The following is an 18,806-nucleotide window of genomic DNA, read 5'->3' as shown; positions in this document are numbered from 1 at the left end:
AATTCCAAAGTGAATCATACAGGTTCACAAGTCAGCACATCACTGCAATAACTTCAAACGTGCATCATCATTCTCTATTGTTGTCTTTTCTGGATCTTTCATGCTTGGAGGCCCTTTCCTCTAATCATGGCTCGGATAAATAACTGTCAAAGAACTTGTGAAGGGGCAGAGTATGTCAATTGAGGAAACTACATGAAAACCTTCATAAGAGCTGCTGATAAGCATAAACTGGGTCATTAGAAGAAACACAGAAACATGTAAGTCCACATGATCAGTCTTTGTGAGGAAGAGGAGAAAAGGAGAGAAAGAAGCACCCAAATAGCTTTGAACAATAGTGTAACAGTCAGATAATCCAGACACACAGGAGATTACATTGTACAGAAATAAGATCATCATCATAATGTAGCATTAGGGAAAGAGTCAGGCATAAATTTCATTACACTAAACACATGTGCAACCAGTTTTACAATTCTGCTTTTTTGGTTGTTTTGCCTGGAACAATTTTTATTCTAACTTTTCAAAAAAAGCAGTTCACATAACCAGCCACATGATCCCAAATGATGACTACAAATAGCTTTGAGGTAATTGCTATATATTAGGCAGCATATGCAAACAAAAGGTCAAAGAGAAGATAAATTGTGAGAGAGTGCTTGAAGCAAGCTCTAGCTTTCACTGGACAATTTCAGAAGGAAGACAGAGCGAACAAAGTTGTTTACGTCCTCTGGGGTTTTTCAGTGCTGGAAACCCCCTTAGCAAACTTTATCAGTTCCAGTTATCACTGCAATTGAACAACCCCTAATGTACCTCTTGACCAGTGACCTCTCCTTTCTACTTGTCGATCTCACTTTTTTTTTTCCTGCTTTTCCACAACTACAGGAAAAACAATCATTCTAAACATGAATATTGGTGGATTGTTTTTTCCTCAGCCTTCTCTACCCTTCTTTCTATTTTCAGCTTCTGGAAAGTGCATTTCCTCCACCCCAACTGGCAGCTTTGTTTTTCTTTCAACATTACACACACAACTTACACTTCATGAACTTTTCCATGCTGTCAGGAAAAGATATCCTTGGATCACTTCTCCTTAGGTTGGCCCTAGCATAACAGGAGAATTTGCTACCCTAGCAGCTCAGCATGACCACAATATCACATGATCTACTAATAGTACTGCTCTTAATGAGCTACAACATGAACCAAGATATAGACCATACAAGACAGTCTACCTCCAGCACACAAAAACCATTTATCAAATATATTAATATCTTTTTAATCATTAAAACCCTTAAATATACTGTTTACCAAAATAATTCAAGAAAAACTCTTCTTTTAATTGATTCATTCCACTACCATCTCTTCCCCTGCCCCAGGAACTCAGTCGTCATACTTCAGACTAACAACTTTGCTTAAGAAGTAGAAAAAGATACAGAGCTATGGGAAATGCTTCTCTGAAGTCTTACTAATAAGAAAGCAGATCTTAAGGCTCTTGCTGCTATTTGGCTCATTTGTATTTTTTATGAGCTGATGTACTGGTGGGTAGAAAAGAGACAGACTCTCTCCTGGCAGATTAACCAGCCCTCTAAGGGTGCCTGCCATTAATTTCAGTTATTCATCTGCACATCTGTCTCTGCCCAACTGCGTCAGGACTATTGCTTCTTGCAGCTCACTTCATGTAACCAGGAGCTTTTCCCCCTTGAAACATGTCAGCCTGTTTTGTTATATTACAAAATCTAAACTCTATTTATGAACTAGCTGAAGATCAGATCACTCATTTCCACTAGTGGGAAAAAAATTATCTAAAAAAAAAATCACCTCTGATCCCAGGAATTTTAAGGTAACAGTTATTGACCACGTTTATTCACCACATGTTACTGACACAATGGCCTCCAAAAACAGCTGGTGGTTCTATTATTTTCCTAAGAAAACATGCTTTGCTACCCCTAGACTGTCCCAGCTGTGACTCCAAGGGAGCCAGTCACACTGCCAAAATCTCTGAAGGTCATATAGCTTAAACCCTCTAGAGCCTCGAAATTTCATAGACGATTCCCCTACCAGCTTCCACTGGAGGGAAAACTAGCTTGCACCAGATTTCAGACAAATACTTTTTTCTCACTGGAGCATGTTTGCCTTTGTTTTGCCAAAGCTTTTCCCTCTTATGCATCTTAATTAATTATTGCTTTCACCTTCCTTTTCTTGACTTTGACTTCAACAACTGACTTTTGACTGTTACTATCACCTGCCTACAAAGTCTAGTACATTAACACTTCAAAAAGAATATACAGTATATTACTGTGCAGTTCATTTGAGCTCGGCTCTTGTCCCAATACTGCTTCCTTAACTTAGGGAACTATAGAGTTTTCCAGGCTTTCCATAGATTTGGCAAGCAGGACCCTGGAACCTGCTGTTCTTCACCTTGATCCAGCATAAACTCTTGCCTGTACGAGCAGAGGACAGATATTACACTCTGTATTACCAATGCCTGCTCTTTTTTTGAAGACCCCAACCTGTCTGCTTTGTGGTTCAACTGATTTAGAAACAAGCAGTGTAGCAGCCCTGGAATTAGAATACATTAAATAGTCTCTGTATGCATTTATATTGTTTTCATGTAAATTCTACATAGAAGAATTTCTGGTCTTTCTCATCTAGAAAACATGCTCTAACCACAATGGTTAGTGCCAAAAGAATCACTTGGTACAGAACTGAGTTCATTCCTCCATGAGGCAAGATATCTGCTCTCAACATGAATCTTTTACCTGGTGGTCAGTTAATCTGCCACTGTTCTTATCAGTCTGAGGTTTAGTCACCTGAAGGAATATAAATGAAGATGACTTTCTCCTCTCAAAATTTTATCAGATTTATCACAATACTGAGTCTATTTTCCTTACATTTTCTTTAAAGCAACTCCCTGCTTGCTTTGTGATAACAGTAACACAGAAAAAACTCACAAACACTGCTAGATTTTGCCTGTGGATTACCATGTATTTATCCTTTCAATACGTTTTTTAGTATTTTTTTTTTGTAATACCTAATAACTATTCAGTCAAATTTGATTATTTGCACAGATTTAGATTCAGCTATCCTAGAAGCAGGCCCACTGCAAAGCTCTAACCATTAGCAGATCCCCACAAATCCTACCACACCATGTCTCCTCTGTGCCACAGCAAAAGGAGCCACTTTATTCTGAACAAGAGGTAAAACTGTCAGTCTGCCCGGATGCACTGGATCACTCATAGGGCTGACTTGCACAGGATCAAAGAAAATAAGCCACCATAGGTACACTTTCACTATCTCAAAATCGAGCTACTTTTAAAAAAGGCAGAGTAGGAAAAAATCTGGTTTTTATAAAAGTCAGCCTGCCTATCACCTGTGTCTGGGGTTTTTACATGCCTTTCCAGAGACTGGGGCAGTCTTTTATAATCAAATTTCAGTCAAGGATGCACACATACTAAACCTAAAACTTTAGTGGGTCAGTGAACACTTCTACAAGCAAACACTTCTTACACTGTTTAGACAAGGCAAACTCAAAGATAACTGCAGATCAGCTGAGACACATTCAGTATCTTATTTTAGTGAATATTAATTTAGATTTGAGGGTCTCAACAGATTCAATGTAACAGGATGTTAATACGAACATTCCTTCTAGAAAAGATTTTTCTGCTCTTAGTGTCTCTACTTGATTCAATAGTCATTACTGTGAACTATGTGTGCCACTGCTCAAGAGATTATTATTGTTTCATTTGATTTGATTTGTTGTGGCTTTTTAACCTGTTCAAAGGAGCTTTTGCCTCTGGAGCTTTTGCCCGAGTCAAAACATGTGACTAAATGTATTGCTTTCCAGTGGCAGAATAAACATCTGGAACTGTTGTAGGAAAGCCCCAGTTGGCACACTACTGTCACAGGGACCATCCTAATGACACACAATGCAGAGAACATTCTGGAGGCACACAGGAATTGTTTTGGCTGCCTCATGCTTTATTGATGACAGCTGCTACAAGATCCATCTGAAGATGTTAACGAGATGCCCAAACAATGGGAACCCAAGAGGTGTTTGAGTCAGGACTGCACCAGAAGTAGCTTCAGAACTGGGGAGAGTAAAATCCTCAACTTAGAAGACAGCTCTGTGCTAAAGGGACAACATCAAAGTGTCTTAAGTAGTCAATATTGGAACTCTCCTTTTACAGGGATGTTCTTTATATTACATTTCTGAAAAATGAGGCAAAATCATAAAAATAAATTTGTAAGGTATCATAAATGAAAACCAGTTTCAGGCAATGCTGTATGACTACCATTAATTACATGTATTTAGCTTGAAAAGAAAAATTTAAATGGAATTCATACCATAGCCCAATTTAGAATTCCTAGGGTAAGTATGCCTGGTCTTCACAGAATTCTTTATATTCTCTTTACATACTTCTACAAATGAAAGTAGTGGGACTATGCCTTTCTTAGGGTATCACTTGGACACAGGATGCTAACAATCCTCCACTGCGTTTTCAGAAATCTAGAATAACAGAAGTGATGGGGTTCTTTTTCTGATCAACCAAAACTGCTCTTGACATGTTTAATGGACATATATTGCCAGTCAGTATTTTCAAATGTGTGAAGAACTAGTAAAACCTCACAGACATTAAAGCAATTTTCATTATAACATCTTTAATTCACAAACCACCAATTACTGTGAGGAGCTTGGAAAAGATAAAAGAAGACAAATATTTCTCTTAGAGGAAAAGTCAGTAATACTGCTGCAACTGAACAGTAAACTTACGTTTAAGGAATTTAATTTTATTGAAAACAAATATAGTTCAAACAACAAGATTTTTAGAGTTCACAGCTTCATACATTATACTCTCTCTTTTCTTAAATGAAAGCAATCATGACTGCATTGATAATGTTATTTAAAGCTTGTTATTTTCTAAAGATGGGTAGCCTTTCAATGTTTAAATATGTATTGTTCAAAATTTTAGGAAAAAACCCAGTTCTACTCCAAAAGAACAAGTAATTTTTTTCCTCAAATGCTGATTGTGATCCACATGCACTTTGTCAGAACTTATCCTCACAAAATAGTAAAATCAATTAAAAAACTGTGGTGAAACCATCTGCAATGAAGCAAAGAATGAATGCTTCTAATATAAAGAAAATAAAGGATGGACTGGTTTCAGGAAGAAAAACCATCTTACATTTAAATTAGTATTTTCTTAATTAAGATTATTTGTAAGAAATTTTTGAAATTCAGTACACTGTGTTCTAATACTTTGAGCAGAAATAAAGTCACTGGCTTTTGACAGCTAAATCCACAACATATTTTGAAGGTAGTAAATATGAAAGGCCATCATCCAAAATAAAATGTGAGCTTGTGAAATGATTACTTCCTTTAGCTGGGTTTATTAAACCTTTCTTTAGAGTTACAAATCATTCTTTAGGTTAATAAAATTTTAGAATTGTTCAGCACTTTTGAAAAAATTATTCTCAGAGTGTTTGATATTGGTCCGTACCTTTCTGCATTGACTTTCAACAGCACCACTGAACCACTTAAGAGGTAATGAAATAATCAACATTTATTCTGATCAGTAAAATTCTACCCGCCACTCCATGTTCATTTTATGATGGGTTCCTTAGATGCCCTTATCAAGGGTTATGATAGACATTATGCACACTTTCCCAAAAAAATGCCAAAATGTTGAATGTTCGCCATCAGACTCCTGAGCAACTCAGAAACAGCTTGAAAGTATGCCTAAATTTTTATCTTCAGACCTTTCTTCCCCAGAGGAATGACCACTGTGAAAAAAACAACTTTAATTCTACTTAAAAAACAGCCCTCCCCAAACAAAATCAACAACTAAAAAGCACAGTTCCCCAGGGCTGTACTTCTGTAGCAGGGGGAATCACATTCATTACTTTACAGCACTATGTTGTGCCTGCTTAGCTCTTTAGTATATAAAGTCACTTCATCAACCCAATTATTTCCTTTTTTTCCTGGTTTTCCCCCCAAAGTAACTCTAAACTACTTTAAAACACCTTCATTAGAGAAATGATTCAACAAGCACTGCTGCAAACCATGGAAATGTAAAAGCTGTTAAAAATGTATTAAATGCTGTCCATGCCACAAGGGTACTAGTGTAAAATGACCTTAAGTTTAAAGGCTCCCTATGAAGGCAGAACAGTATCTGCTCTACTTCTCCTAATGAATAACAAATGGGCCTTCACAATTCATTTAGTTCAGTACAAGCTGCCATTACAAGCCATTCTGTTATTTTAACTCTGTGGTAATGTATCATCTTGCCTGACTCTATGTCATCTTCTTGAGGGTCACCAAAGGTATGTAACTCCACTCTCAATAATGAAAAAAAGGAGGAAGGAAAAAGAGATATGACAAATTTTGACAAAGCACCGACCAGTCCATTCTGATATACAGTATCACACAGTGAAGCTCATACTTCCCACACAAAAATGCTTCCCGAACTCTAAATAAAGGCAAAAAATCACTGAAGTCTTCAAAAGGATTCCGTTTTGCAATTAATAACTAAAATAAAACAATATCTGGGAAATAATTCTTTGGCTTTCCATTTACTTTCTCTTGATTTTTGTTATGCCCTAAAACACAACCTGAATCTGAGCATTTAAAAAGGAATTAATTGACCACAGATATTAATCTTTATTTCACAGATATTTAGAAGCATGCACTGTGTTGCTATGGACAATTAGCCTTTTATCCAATTTTAGCTGCTAGTTTAACTCACTCACCCTAAGGTTTTAATTATCCCCCCAGTCTGCACGCTCAGGCCTCAATTCATGCAGCTGGAAATCTGCCTCAGTGATGTTATAACCTTGCTAATGTAACAAAAGAGGAGTTTACTTAAAACTGTACTGACTGTGGACTTAAGCCAAATTTACTTGAAAGAGGAAAGAGACTGTCAAAAATCCCACAATAAACACAGAAATGCAGTTCTTTCATAACCTTCACCTTAATTCATATAGACAAGCAATTTACATGTAAGTGGATTCATATGGCCAGTGAGGGGCCTCCTCTCTGGAGCTGGACTATTCTCCACACCCTACCCCCCTTCTTTAACAAAAAAAGTTCCAACAGCTCACTTTACAAAAATGGCAGAGTATCTGCCATCTTTTTTAATCACAATAAAACATAATTAAGATAAACATTTATAAAGCTAGTCAGTATCAATAAAGGCAGCATAATTTCACAAAGCCAATTTCACGCAAGTTCAGCTAGTTCTTCGTCAAATACATATTTAAATTCAGTAAAGGTTTTATTTGAAAAGTGGAAACTTGTGCTAATGAGGTAATAGTTACATTAGCCTTAAGTGGAACTTGCTTGTCAGATACTGATATCCCCTATTCATTTAGTTGCTAAATTACAGGAGGGATTTCCTAAACTCATCTGTTAATTAGATTCATTTGTAGACTAGATACTACCAAAAACCTACATTAGGCTAAACAAAACATCACAGTATTGAAGCGCTGAAGGAAGATAATCCTGAGGGAAAAAAATAATAAATTCTATTTCACAACAGAATTGTGAAAATCCTGTAGGCAAATTTCCTTCCTGATTGGATCCTTGTAGTACTTTTCTAAGAGAGCAGCGAGAAGCAGGGTGGGATGCACAGACACAAGAACCAGGAACACTGGTTTCATTTCAGCAGTTTTCTGTCAGTTGATGACAAAATAATCCATGTGGGCACAGAGGGTAATGGGCACCCAAAACAAAACTGGAAAGCAATCAAGTTTGTTTTATGCCTGCTGCAAGTTTAAACATTTTTCATTAGGTGAAAATTCTTTTCTTTTGAGCTCATGAATATCAGAGGATTTTCCACTCTGCAAAGAGGGTATCAGGTTGCTGGATGTTAGATGATGATCAACCCTGCTTATTGGGCTTCTACTCTTTAGGTGTTACATAATAATCCCTGCTTTTTTGCTACTGAATTTCACTGAATAGTCCCCAAACCAGCTCCTGCTCTAAACATCACAGACAGCAGTTGGTTAACTTTTGTTTACTGACCACACAAGAAACTTCTCAAGGTAGTCATGCAAGAGCTGGATAAAGTTGCCTAGCTCATAAAAAAATATTCACAAGTTAAAAAAATGAGAGAATTCTGTATTTTGGGTCTTTAAGAGTGGGGGTAAATGTTCCTTTTAGTTTTAAAACTCTCCATATCAACTGCACTTAACCAATCTCTGGGACACAGTTTGCTGTAACATGCTTACAGGTGACCATAACTACCCCAAATCCCTCTCACACAAAAACCCCTTCCTTTGACCTTTTCTACTAAGTGCCTATCTCTGTTCCCTAATCATAATAAAGGCAAGGAGGTTAGAAAACAAAAGAACAAAGTAGCATATTTAATGACTGCCTCTGTTAGATCAGTCTACATTTCACCCTTCCAGCTAGAAGATGAGGATCATGAAAGCAGTTTGTTGGGAAGCAGAGAAGAATAATCCATCATAACTAGAATGATTTTAGCAATATGGTCATCATCAGAGTCCTGTGTGGCCTAATTTTGGTCAGAGCTGAATGCAACAATGATAAACTACATGTTTGAGGTAGGAGTGGTTAGAAACTGCAAAGAGTTTAACCACAAAAAAGTATTTTACATTTCTAATTTAAGACAATAAATCACAGTTTCCCCTTCAGTATCTGCACATTTACAAAACTGAAACTGGATGGGGTTTGAGAAAATCATTATTAAATATGAGAGAAAAAAATGTATCAAACCTTTCACTTGCATCCCTCAATAACTTTTAGTACTAAGATGTAATATAGTAAGCATAGTACTTCTCCTAAAATTATGTAAGGTCCTCTACAAAAGTAACATTTCTATTTACCAACAATCATAAAATCTTTCACTAAAGATATTCTGTGAAAGTTTGTTCATTCATGCAGCTTTTGTTTCACCTTAAAAAGTTTGGCACTTTACCCAAAGGAAGCAAGCCAAGGCATCCTTTTAAGGTGTTGTTTATGTTGAACAAAACAGTTTAACTATAGGACTTAGCAGTGACTTATAAAATGTAATTTCTTAAATAGGGGGTTTCTTTGCAGAGATACCCTGGCATACTGCACAACAGTGTGCACTCAGCCAGCTTTGTTCACAATCAGAGAAAATGGAGATGAGCTCATCCTGATTTCCATTGTCATCACATCATTCATAATTTGTTAGTCTCTGCTAAACACAACACAGCATTGAAAGGAGAGGTGTTGTTCCTTGAAAAGGGAGTGGTTTAGCACATTTTTGTGTTCTATGTCATATTTTACCAATAGTATTTGAAGAATTCTTTTTGCTGCAATGTTTCTGTGTTTGCATTGTTCAGATAGCATTGACAGTCATAACGTCATGCATGTTTTTATTATTATCTTATTTATTATAGTTATGATGGATGGGAACCCACTATACCTGGCACTGTATTAATAAAGGGGACAGATTAGTCTGGTCAGGGTCACAAACAGTAATCTAGACACGGTTCAGTGGGAGGGCACAAACACCACCACCACCACAAGTGTGTCTGCTCCTCCAAAAAGCAAATGTTTTTACTCATTTTAAGATAGAGGTATAGACCTCTAGGAAGATAATTTTTTACAGGTGTCACTATATAAGTTAAATAAAAGAGTGAATGTTACTTATGACCTCGCAGGCAGAAGCACTTCCCTGTGAGTTCACACCTTACAATGCACAAGAGAAGGCACATTAGAGAACCATCAGTGAACCCTCTTGGACAAGAGAGCACTAAACTTCAAGCACACCTTGCACCTTATTACACGAGAGAACACAACTGGAGAGAACTAAGGAATGAGAATTTACACGTGATTTTCCACAGCACAGAGAGAATTACTTGTTTTGCTGGGGGCACAGGGAGGACTAAGGAAGGACTAAGGAAGAAGGTAGCAGCGGATTTCCTTTGCAGCACCTTAGGAGTAATGGGAAGGCAGAGAAAGCTAATCAAACCTTTCCCTTCTGTGGCGAAGAAAACTGCTCCTGTTTGAATGCTTCTGATTCTGCTCTCTTCTGCCTTTATAAGACCTTTTCCTTCTAACAGAAAACATGCATTTCTAAGCACATTTTATATTTTGTATTTTTATACAATATTAAAAAATAATCCACCAGTTTAGTTTAAATTATCCAAGCCTTCACAATTCTTATTTCTTTGGTTCTCCATCTTCAAAGATCTGAGTTTACATTAAGGGCAGCATTATCCCACTGGGGATGCCTTCAGCTCATAATTCCTATCATTGAATTGCATGGCCTGCACCTCAAGTATGCAAGATTTGCTACTGGGAAAACAAAACACCAAAAAAACTCCAGAAAACAAAAATCAAAACCCAATCCCCCTACCCCCCAAAAAAAGGGAGAAAAAAAAACCCCAAAAAACAAAAAACAAAACAAACACACCACCTGACCCATCATACTCTGAGGTTTAAAATGCAGAAACATCTGCTAGAATCATACTGAGCTGGCCGGAGTTAGGAATATGGGAGCCTGCAGTTGATCAGCACTGCCCCAGGTGTCACGGAGGCCAATGGGAATTACACTAAGAGGGTTTCAGTAGACAAGGGCGTAATTCAGTCAGCTTTAAAAAAATCCATGAAACAGAAGCCTAACTTTTTTTTTTCTTTTTTTTTTCTTTTTTTTTTTTTTTTACTTTTAGCCTCCTACTCCTTCCTTTTTGACTTTTGAGCCATTTGCTCTTTTGAGTGTATTAGCAGGCCTCCACATTCCCATGCTGGCTGAACTTCAAAACAAATGCTATCCTATCTAATAATTTTTACCATCATTAATTTTTTACCTAAGGAAAGCATTTTGAAGGTAGGTTTCAAACAAAGTATATACAGCTAACTGCAGGGTACAATCTTTTCTATTCCTTATATTTTATAACATTGCAAGTAAAGAAATCGTGCAATAGAAAGCAGTCAAAAAGTGTTTAATACTTAGTAGATAGCATATTCACTTTTTCTTCTTCTTCTAGAAGTTAAGATTTCTAAACTGCTCAGTAATTTAAATTCAGACAAAAAATAACAAGCTTCCATAGAAAATTTTAACCCCTAAAGTACTTATACGTAAAGAACAGAAAAGCATTTTAATTTAAAGAGGTTGACTTAAAAGGAAAAAATGGGAGAAGTGAAGGCAATGATTTTCAACTGCAATTGTTTCTTCAAAGTTTCATTCATGTTACAAAAGGCTAGAGTACTCTGGACCTCCACATCCTCCAAGAAGTTTGAAACACCTGTAAACCTGAAACACTGTTAATCCTGTCTGTCTTCTAAGTGGTTAAATCACTAGAGAATGTCATGTAACTGTCATATCTCACTTATAACCTGCACTTTAAACCAACCATTTTGTCACTTACATCATCTTGTAAATCCACTTATACACTATATGGCAACAGAAGATAAAAGTCTATTTGAAGTGCAGTCATTGATTTTTCCATATCCTATTAGGGGATTTAATATAACTGGCTCTTTAAAGAAAAAAAATTAAAAAGGGGTTAGGATCATCACTATGTGTGTTTAAGTGAAAGTGAGCAATGTAGGAGGAAAGAGCTGATACCACAGACAGAAAAAAAAAATTTTAGGAAGACTGGTGAAGAACAACAGCCAAGAGTATAAAGAAGTCCATGAAGAGCCAGCTCTTGTCTATGAATTTGTCCAACACCTTTTGGAATGATGTCTGAGCTGATGTCTCTGTGGAAGCAAGTTCTAGAATGTCACCAACCAATCACTCCACAAAGCAGCACTTCTCCCCTTCAAATTGATCACTGATTAAATTCAGCAAGTGCCTGATACCCCTCATGCTTGAAGATCTGGCTAAACTACACTGAGTTTATGCCTTCCTTTCTGATTCTTCAAACTTCAAACATATTCTCCCCCTGCCTTACGCTCCCCAGAGTCAGAAGTCTTTTAAGTCTCTCCCTCATAAAGCAGCTGCAGGATCCCCTTGATCTCTCTACTATTCAGGTTCTGGGGAAAGCACTAAACCCCTGAAAAGTATTGTGGAATTTCCAACATAAAATGTTTGCTGGAGCACTGACTGTTATTTTTCTATTGAGTCAGGGTACCAAAATGTGTAAAGAGCAATGGCAACAAAACTGGAAAGCAAAGTGCACTCCTAGGGCACAAAGTGAGAATGACCATCAAACTCTCTTTCTGCCTGCCAAGTGCCTCAAATCATGTGGATCAAAGGAATCTGAAAGACCACTTGTACAACTAGAGACAAAATCCTTAGGAAATGAAGAAAACAAGCCAGACTTGTTTTCTAGCTCAGAAAAGTATGCTTAATTATTATAACCATAATATGCATTATCTGGAATATGTCTGAACTCCAGGTTTGCCTTCAGACAATGCCTCTGTGACAGAAACACTGCTACCTTTCCATAACAGGAAGGTAGGAAGGCATTGTCTCCCTGAAAACTTAGAAAAAGTTTCTACTGCCCTCTCCTACTGTCTAAAGTGGACAAGAAACAATGGGAGAGGATCCAACTTCCTTTACTTGGATATTGATATAAAAGTTGGGAAAACACAGTCTCCCACATCACAGTTTGTAGAAATCCTAAACTGATCTTACTAACCTTCAACAGAAGGCGACAACCTATTTCGACAGTAAATTATAATATTAAAAGGATCAAAATGAAAAAAAGAAATTTGCTTCCCATGCTGATGAAATTTCAAACATTATGAATCTTATAGAAAAAATAATCTGAATGTAGGAGACTCTCAAGTAAGTATGAACTTGGTGACACTCATATGTCTTTAAGAGAAGCACTGTGACAAGTAAACAGCTCACTCATTCCATTCTCACAGAGAGAAACATTTTATTGCTTAGTGCCCCTCTGTTGTTTACAAAAGAAAAACATCTTTTCATTTTAGTCAAGAAAGCTTCTGTTCCAGAGAACAAAGCCTTCATTTGGCCTTCTCTAATCTTTATGGTGTTTGCAAGTTGGTGTCAAAAATGTTAGTCAAGGCATGCTGTGTTACAGGTCTGTTGGGCAAAAACAGACACAAGAGAGTTTCCACCCAAGTTTGGAGACCACATTACCATTCTAACTACTTCCTATGGAAGTCACAGTTGTATCAACATCCTGCTGTTTTGTTTGTATTTAACTTGGGATATGACTCTCTACACTCTCAGCATGAATCCTGCAATTAAATTGAAGCAGTCCACAGGTTACTAAAAAACAGTCTAGTGTTCTGTATTTGTAATAGTACAATTTTTGAGACAGTCAACTTGCTATGTGAACATGTTTATAGTATATATTACCACTGTTGAAACAAGTCAAAATAATCTTTCTAATAAAATTATAAAAGAATAATAAACTTCTTCCTGAAAATTATCTTTTCTTTACAGCTATTTATACACAGTTCTGTTATCTAACCTATTGAATAAAGACATGTTAAAGAATTCACATTAGAGAAATTATCACAGATATTCTTCTCCAAATATAAACTAAAATACAGCTGGAAAAGTAGAAAATAATTTCTTCTTTCAAAAAAAAAAAATACTTCATTAATAGTGTAAGAAATCTGACCCTTCTTGTGTTTGCTTAAATTTCAAAGAGCTTCATTTAATATCATGTATCACTACTGTTCATTCAGCCTAGAACTATTGCCAAGGTAGATGCTGTCTGGTTTTAGAATATCCCAGCATATAAAAGGGAGCATAAACTAAGCAACTTTGCCCACGCCTTTTAGGGAAACGCCTCAGGTTCCAGTGTAGGGAAGAAAACTGATTATCCCTTCCTTCTTTCCTTTTGGAAAAGATGGGTGCAGGGCAAAGCTCTGCCTGGCTGTAACACAGAAAGCAAGCGGGTCTGTAGGGAAATCATCTTTTTAAGTGGTTTTAACACATTTCAAAAAGCAGTTCCGACCCTAAATCACCAATTTCTCCTACCTTGCTATATTCCTTTCTTCATCTTCATGCTGTACTGAAGAATACAAAAAAAGGAAATTAACTTCATGACTACATGCAAATAGAGTCGCTGTAATTCCATCAGGGATTTTACTGTCACTGAGTGTCATGCCTCTGGCCTGTGCTCGCCCTGAACAGGTGAATTGCATTCATAATTACTCTGAACCATTCCAGATGCACTGGATTTACTACACACAGAGATTTCAGAAGCACTTTTCACCCACGGCAATGAGGAAGAAACCACTCTCCTGTGGGTGTCAGAACCTCTTAGGGTTGAGAAATTAGGACATAAATAAAGGCAAACATGTTGAGTTCCCTCCCCAGGTGTCAGTTTCTGATGGTGATGGATGGAAATAGTAATAGGATAATGTAAGGCAGGGACATGAGCTGATTTGTCCAGGTGCTGGAAACACATCTAGATAGATTCTCTGGACATCCAACGGCTCTTGTCAGGGCTGCAACTCCTGCTGAGCTGCTACACAGATGTGAAATCCCCAACTTCTACTCCAGTAAAATTTATAGATGGAAAAAAGGGGTATGTCTGCAGAAAACCAGATGAATAGTAAACTTTCTTCTACTTCTGCCACTGGTACTTCATAAAGCATTTTGACTTCCGTACAAATTCTGACTCTTTAGTTTTATGTTTTACACAGTCTTTCCCTTAGGCTGTGACCCCTGACTTCCAGAATCCATTCAAAGGCTCTCTTCAGCCCTGCAATATCCTGAGAAGTCCACTTGAAGCCATTTTTATGCTTCTCCACGCCTGAAGCTCTTGCTCTGCAAGTCAGACCAGGTGACAGACGAGGGGACAAAGCACATTCTCCTCCCAGCAGGACAAGCTTCCTCCTCACGCCGTGGAGCTGCTGGTTCTCAGTTTGTAGAACCAAGCAGCTCCAGACCATGGTCTTGCACCCAAGACTGGCATCTAGTGGCAAATCCAAGTGCCCTCTCCTTGTCTTGTCTCCTTGCCTCCTTATCACTCTGCAGGAAGGGCACTGTGTGTTCTGCTCTTCTGCACAGACAGGCAGCTGCTGGGACTGAATGCTTGGTGGAAAAAACATTTTATTCCCTGCTTCCCATAACTATTTCATCCCTGACTATACACAGATGCTGTTAAATGAATAAGCCTACTTAAAAACAAAGATAAGCAATATTCATTTATTATTTTCAGTGGAAAAATGGTGACTGTACTTAAATAACAGAAGATATGTTTAATTTTATACTGTCACTGTAAGAAAGTTTACTGCAAAATCTAATTTAAAATATCTTTTTTGGACAGCACAGTCATGTTCTATTTTTGTTACTGAATAAAAAAACAAGTAGCTTGGTTTTTCTTAGGAGATCTTCAATGCTTCATAACTAAGCATCTGATTTACGTCACATAAGGGAAAATATATTTTCTTCTGGAAACTTGTAGTGAATATCAGGGCAAAGTCACTTCCAACAAAACTGGTTTAGCAATACCCACAGGTGATGGTATGAACTCTATTAAAGGCAAGGAAATTGTCTTTCAAACTCTTGGCAAGAATTTAATTCAGGATACTCTGAAAGCTTCAGAGCCTTGAGTATGCTGAGTTAACAGAGGAAACACTCAGTAACTAACAACTAAATCCCCAAAATTAAGACTTGTCAGATCTTCAGGTCAAAACATGAAGTTCAGTCTTTTGGGAGATTAATCATATGGCCACTCACTAAGTGCAGTGTTTGCCACATGGACCTAAGTCACTGAAAGATCATCAAACTAATGCAAAATAACAATGAAATATTTTCTAACTTTTATATTTAATTCTATTGTATTTAAACAATACAAACAGAGTAAACATCACAGAAAGTTAACTGAAATATCATCAACCAAGAAAACACTAAATTTTGATTGCAAAGTTAGGGGGGAGCTTGGATGTTGGAGTTTTGTGTTTTCTTTCTAACTTTAGAGGCTGCACTTGAAGATAAAATGCATAAAATTTAAAACTTGAGCTTACAAAAAGAGTGACAACCATCTTTATATCCTTTCCACCACATGCCATTGACTTTCTTTTACAACTTTTGGCTCTCCAGGTCACACTTTATGTCTTCCAAAGAGAAAATAGTTTTGACCATTACTATAAGGATTATCTGTCCCGTGGAGCAAAACCCACTTTCCATGAGGGCAGGCATTTATTTCACATACATACATATAAAAGGCAATTTTAATATTATATAAATACTCATTTATCTATCTATACAGCTACCTAATTTTGTTACAAGCAGGTTTATGAGTTTTGGAAGGAACCAAGCATAGGAAAGGAGACCTGTAGGAAAGCATTGTGGTCATGAAAGTATGCTCCATAAATATGACATTTCTAAAACATCTGACAAATCTCCACCACATCACAGCACTGAAACTTCTCTTACCCTCAAGCTCTTCATGTTACAAAATGAATAAGCTTTTCTAGGCAAGTCTTGTGAAGTTCTCAGGAGGCTGTGCTCCTACTTGTGAACTCCCAGAAAACAAAAACAATCTCTGGAAAAAGTAGTCTTAAGATATATTTCTAACTACCTTATTTAAATTTCAGGCCAACTGAAATACTTCTATGGGTGATTAATATATTTTTTAAACAAACATTACCATGGCTTTTGTCACACTATGCAATACAGATTTTTTTAAGCACTTTAAAAAATACTTTTCACCTACTAAAAAATAAAAAGTTCATTTTTTTTTATGCCCAGAGACAGAAAGAGCACAAAGCAACAAGACAATTAGACAAAATGATGGATTTGAGCACATGCTGCATTTTACTGTTAACATGTATGAATAACTTCCACTACTGTCAGTATGAGTTATGTGTGCACTGCTAAAATAATATCACCATAACAAAAATATTTCCTCCAGAACTAATAAGGTAATATTTTTAATAGACATTTAAAAAAAAACCCCACATATTCAGAAAGTAACATGCAAATGAAACTTCTTCTTCAAACCTACACTTTAAAACTCTTTATAATAAACCTTATTTTTTCACAAATTGGCATCAAGTTAAAAAAGAGCTGATTTTGTCAAATTACCTTTCATTTAATGGGTACTTATATTGTTCCCAGTTCAAAAAGACCAACCAGATATGAACATGACTAAGCTGCTATCCATTTTTATTCTAAACTTCCATATATAACCAAATTTATATGGAACAAGCAATGACAATTGAAGAAGTTATCTAAAACTGACAACTGGCTGTGGCCAGCAAATTAAGATGGATCTTGACAACCACAACCAGATGGGCCTAAAATGCAGAGTTATGGTTGGAACATGAACATAATATACTCATAGGAAACCATCATGAATGTGCTTAAACACACACTTCATGCCTATTTAACTGGAAACTGGTAGCCAAAAACTGTAATTATTCAATATTGATTTTTTTAATAATAAATAGAAATTATGGTCAATGTTTTCAGTTAGTAAGTTGTCTTAAAATGCCAGAGATAATGCAGAATTTTTTATTATATTATTACAAGGCAGAATTATCATTTTTCTAGGTCATAGCCAGCACCTAAAATCTGTTTTTGTTAATATCTGGTTCATTTTTTAAAAAATCACTATCGAGTATATTCTGTCACAATGCAGCAGTTCTATAAAGTTTGCTTCATTATTTCAGTGAGCAATTGCTAAAATTGCGCTTCTGTAAAGAAATATCTGAATTATTTCTAAAACACATTTATGAATAGAATCAAAGAATGGTTTGGGTTTGAAGGGACCCTGAAGATCACCTATGTCCCATATCCCTGTCATAGGAGGAATACCTTCCACTAGACCAGGTTATTAGTTCTATTATGTTAGTTTTAAAATTTATACTGAAAAATACTCTATATGTTTATATATCTTTTTAAATTTCACACTATTCCTAACTAGGATCTTTGCTACTGAGTCTTTCACCTCTAATACCACTCACCCAGCCCTTCATTCATAAAATAGAACAGCTTTTCTCAAAACGAGTTCTACCTCACTAGTTTTCACCAACCTCATTTTCCAGCTTGTTCTGTGAGGGTTTTGTACCAAATTTAAAAAGTCACATTAACAGAATTAAATATTTTTCCTCTATTTTGTTCAGCAATTGTTAATGATGATTAAAAAAAAAAAATCTTACGATTAGGACAAAAAAAAGGCACTTGAGGAAGCAGATCAAAGCACTACACTGAAAATAGATCATTGGCATTGAGCATCTGAGTTATGAAGAAAAAATATCTACATATAACAGAAAATTTTAAAAAACTTTTAAAATGTATCTATTATAGATTATAATGTCACATAGTGACATAGTCATATGTGATTCCATTTTAATGTCTGGAAATAGACCTCAAGTCAAAACTAGAAATTCTTTACATATCCCTGGAAAACTTTGTGCTTCCATTACACGGCAGACATTCTTAAAATCCACTTTTATAAAACCCTGCTAAAAAGGTGATTCCATTTCCACTTTGTCTTATTCACAGCAACATGATGAAAACCATTTTTGCTGATTATTTCCCTTCTTTTAAAATGCAAGGATAACTATAACAATTGACCTGAAGTTATATATGGATTCCTCCCTCAAAAAAACTATTTTAAAATTACAACTGTGAATTTTCTTTGTTGAATGTTAACTACACAATTACCAGCCTAGCCAAGTCATAGCAGGTTCACCCTTTTTGCCAATTTTAATCATATTAGAGTTTTAGTGCCCCATAATTACAAGTATTTACTTTTCTTTGCGTGGAGGAAGTTAGATTTAAATTATATGTGTCTCTTCTATTTTCATTCTGAATACATATACACTGTGATAAAGTGTATGCAAGAGCATCTTTGTTAGTTTGGGGGTGTTTTTAACCAATTCAAAGCAATAAGCTTTGCATCATCAATATAAAGTTAATAACTCCCTTCCCTTCAATGTGACA

General features: G+C 36.3%; 1 protein-coding gene across 2 annotated transcripts in view; it reads right to left on the bottom strand.

Moving 5' to 3' along the window:
• The window catches only part of ERC2 (ELKS/RAB6-interacting/CAST family member 2), a 420,204-nt gene that overhangs the window by 182,704 nt on the left and 218,694 nt on the right, over positions 1-18,806 (bottom strand). The window lies entirely within an intron of this gene.

Source organism: Sylvia atricapilla, chromosome 11 (genome assembly GCF_009819655.1).
Source record: "Sylvia atricapilla isolate bSylAtr1 chromosome 11, bSylAtr1.pri, whole genome shotgun sequence".
Classification (NCBI taxonomy): Eukaryota; Metazoa; Chordata; class Aves; order Passeriformes; family Sylviidae; genus Sylvia; species Sylvia atricapilla.
The sequence above is the reverse complement of the archived record's forward strand: the minus strand, read 5'-3'. Positions and strand labels throughout refer to the sequence as shown.